This window comes from Trichoplusia ni, chromosome 20 (assembly GCF_003590095.1).
Source record: "Trichoplusia ni isolate ovarian cell line Hi5 chromosome 20, tn1, whole genome shotgun sequence".
In the NCBI taxonomy this organism is placed as follows: Eukaryota; Metazoa; Arthropoda; class Insecta; order Lepidoptera; family Noctuidae; genus Trichoplusia; species Trichoplusia ni.
The window spans coordinates 4,699,765-4,704,099 of NC_039497.1; the positions used below are offsets into that span (position 1 = coordinate 4,699,765).

General features: G+C 36.7%; 1 long non-coding RNA gene across 1 annotated transcript; it reads left to right on the forward strand.

The window, feature by feature from the left end:
• The first annotated feature begins 1,512 nt into the window (after window positions 1–1,512).
• LOC113503815 lies at window positions 1,513–3,986 on the forward strand. Its single transcript, XR_003401514.1, has 2 exons — window positions 1,513–2,416; window positions 2,652–3,986. It is a non-coding gene; the product is annotated as an uncharacterized LOC113503815 (long non-coding RNA).
• Window positions 3,987–4,335: the final 349 nt, after the last annotated feature.

Below are 4,335 nucleotides of genomic sequence, written 5' to 3' on the forward strand. Positions count from 1 at the left end.
TTTCCTATAAAACATTACTCATTCCTGGATTAAGGCCGGTTACATCGTCCACCCTAAACGTAGTACTCACGAGAACTTGACTCCAGTACGATTTACTTCAGGAAAATGTTACTAGGCCAAAACTTATCGTCTTGCTTTTTGTTTCGTCTTTCACGTTCTTCGTGATAAATATGCTTTTTATGTCTTCCAAACACGTCAATTTCATCTACTATCTCGGTGTTATGAAGTAAAACTTTTGATTTATTAATTTAATAAAGAAAGTTTGGAATCCAGAAACCATATTTCAACAAAGATTATTTGTGTCCAACACAAGCTCCAGTCCACAACTTGCCAACAATATAAAGCTGAGGCGATAGGTCCTAACTCCCATAAAACGTTCCATCGCCCCCTAAATCAGGCAACAATACATAACTAGTGGCTCTTCCCATATATTAACGCCACGGCCTTACGGAACAATATAGAAAGAAGGCCATTAATTCCTTTGTGGCAAACTTCTGCGGTTCGTATTCAATGTTTTTTGTTCGCGGAGCTGACGTCACAGAACTTTCCGTGGTGTGCCCCAAGATGGAGGGGAACACTTCAGGAATGAATTTATGATAAACTTGTATTTAGTGAGACGTGTCGAACTTGATAAGAAAAGGGGGTTGTACTTTGATACCAGTATATCATTTTGAGCAGATTTACAAATAATTTCGGGACAATGCGTGCTAAGAAAATAAGGAGGCTCACTAAACAGAGCTAGTGCAAAAACAACATCTTTTTGTAACAAAAAATAATTAAACAAAGAAAAATTCTCAAGGATAGAACTCTTGCCACTTATTGGGTCGCCAAAAGTTGGTCGTGAGCAAAAAAACAGCTTTATTGTATTATAAGTTTACTTTGTAACGCTGTAGAAAAACTTCACAATACAATAATCGCTTGCACAACAAAAAAATGTTGCCAGAAGAAAAACTCAATACGCTTAACTATTAATCTTATAACTAATGTTTAGGAACGATTTTTTTATACCTTTGTAGTAATATCAAAATCCGTATATGAGTAATGTTCTAGGATGGCCAATAAGAATCGATTATAAATTGTCAGTAGGTAACCTACCAAAATACACAGTACTTATTCAAAAACATTAATAAAAAAAGATAAAGTCTACAAAGGCACATCCGTCAATCACTGTAACGTTGATTTCTAAATGGGATCCCAAAACCGAGCATGGTTTGGAACCACCAAATGTCAGCAGATCGTTTTCGATTGATATCGCGTCGAGAAATATTGAGTTACATAAAAACGACGTCGGGTGACAGCTTCCAACGATTACTCATCTGTATATTAAATCAAGTCAATATGTACAGGTTGAGATGGGCCATTACCGCCGATAAATCGATTCGCTCATGTTTACCGAGCTCAAGTCACGTTAGGCACAAACGCACACATTAAGTAAGGCATTGATAATAATATGAAATCATTTTAAAATGTGAAAGAGAAAACTCGTAAAAGTTACTAGTTATAATAAATACAATTTTGAAAACTTCAAAGCATGTAATGGTTAATGAAAAACTGTAAGGCTAGTGAAATAAAACCTGCAATAAAACTATATTTTAAAATGATGAATATACCCTTTAAGAGCAAATGACAAACTTTTACAGTTAATTAATATCTAAAATATAGGAAAACCATAAAATTCCTCTCTGTATGGAGGTTATTGGAAAAGTGTCACAATCAAATGAACTGTTATCTAATCGGTTACGAATGCGGTCCATTAGATGCGCCTACGCATAAGGAGTTAGTTTCATGTCGTGCGCGTTGAATATGCAGGAGCTAGGGCTCTCGCTGTCAGTTTAGTAAAAGGCGAATAAAGAGCAGTACAAATGGGTGGCGATAGTATTCACCTGCACTCGCAAGAGGAAATGTAGATTAGAGTTAGCAACTATGTAGTAGAAACGAGATAAACAAAAAGTAGGGAGTCTGGATTTTAAAGTGACTGCCCAAAGCTTTGATTTTATTCTGGAAGGAGTCAAAATGAGTTCTAAAATGTTTAAAATTCTAATCGTCAAATTTTGGGATTATAATGGTTAACCATCCTTTTGCAGCCGAAACACAACAAATATAAACTTTTGTTTACTTGTGCACTTGAGTTTTAATGTTAGTATCCAAGTAATGTTATAATTCTGCACCTTACAGTGTATTTCCCCAGGTCACCAGGTTCCCCGCTGCCACCAGCAGCTTGCACCGTCTCCTACGCCACAGCGCGTAGCTCGCGATAACTTGCGTATTTTATTGCCCAATCCCGCGCTTGTGCGTGCCCCATTATTACTGATACTACGGTGGCCACACTCCGGGACTTGGGGAGACATGCTCCAATAAAAACAACGGCGGAATGCAAATAATACCATATGGCTAGGGGACCTCTATGTGCTCTATGGTAATTAATTTTGTCTATTTCATGTCAGTTTGTTACACCTTTTGTTTTTAATTAGTCCACATGGGGACAAGCTAAAGAGTTATTAACAAAAAAAACAGGTGAAATTATTATCATTTTAATAGCCTTATTAAAAGCTGTCATTGTGTTTGGCATTGTGTCAAGCACGATACAAATGCGAGTAGCTTTCTTTGTAAACACAAATACTAATGCAATTAAACTTGTATTTTGTTTTCAGGACAAAGCTAAAGAGTCAGCGACAAGTCAAACTGCCACATACACAAGTTTGTCCTGGACTTGTGGATCCCATGGTCACAGCAGTCGGTATGATCACGCGCTGTACGGTAACTTCGTAGTTTCCACATTACGATATGGAAAGTTTTTGTTTAGTGTTAATTATTTGTGGCCTAATGCCATCGTAATGGACCAAGTTGCGAGTACCCTCCTATTATAACATGTACCCACATCATACGATAAAAACTTATCGGAGTTCACAAAGTTAAAAAACTATTTCACTTGTAATGTCGAGGGGTGGAAACTTCAAATAAAATAGTTGGCGGAACTTTTTCTTTGCTTCAGATATTATATGAATTATTTGAAGAACCATGAAATATAATTTTCTGTCAGAAAGTTTTTCTTGTTTGAGCTTAAGGTTACATGAATAGTTTAAGCTCTCAACAGCTTTAAAGCTATCTCGGTAAGTTTGAAGAAGTCCTTAAGAGATGTGATGGGATCTGTTGGCTACGCCGGATGGGCCCTGAGGGTGTTGCCGGCCGGAAGCTTTTAGGGCCCAAACATTGGGGCCCCGGGGCCCGCGCCTCGTCCCGGAGCCATGGGAATCTCTCGATTAGAAATGGACTTGAAGATATTTCAATATTTGACTCACTAATGGATTCTAATGGCTTCCAAACTGATGTTACACATAATGTTTGAACGGTTGTTGATATTCATTTTGACGTAAAATCGTGTTTAAATATCTCAAAGGCATTTCTAGTAAATGTACATATTATTCCTAATTATATATTTTTCTTATTAAATAACAGCCAGTTTTACATTTGAACATTAGTAAGTACTGACTATCATGAATACATTCTTTTTCTTTTTTGGTTCGACGTTATTGAACGTCGAACCAAAAAAGAAAAGAAGAACCAAAAATTATTTATCTCGCATTCATTGGAATGCGAGATAAATAATGTTATATAAAAATAGGTACTATTAGCAATTGTATAGGCAAGTACAAATAAAGGATATTTGGGTCACCCCACACAACCATAATTTTCCCAGCAAATAACAAAACCAAATTGCCTGCGCAAATCCCATTAACGATAAAAACAATGGCATTATCAGCCATTCTATAATTAAAACAAAAAGTTCCACAAAATAAATTGAACATATCTCCGCGAGCCATCGGATTCGCCTCCACTGACTAGATACCCCGCCATGCCACCTATAAATCCACGGTATTGTAAAAAACGTGTCACTTGCCACTCGGGGCCCAATTACTACAATTTATGGACATTCAAATATGACCATGAGTCGTAGTGTTGTACCACGTTATGAAAATATCCGCAAACATACAACAACATACAACTTTCGTAGTAACAATTTTTTCTTTACACTAGTTTATTAAGATAAAGTGAAAGGCGTTAAGGTTCAATTTCCCATATACACATCATCATTCACAATATTGTAATACGTTACGTATACGTTACTCTCATTTTCCTATCTGCACCTCACATCGTAAACCACAACATTGTAGATCACATAATGTTTAGTAATATACAATATACACATTTTGTCGGCAGTTATCGCCCCAGACGTTAAAATCCTCTCGGATATATTAAGACACGCCCCGTGCATGTTCCCGACAGTCTGCTGATCTCCGATATAAAAACATAACGTAACAGTTGCTTATAATCTCA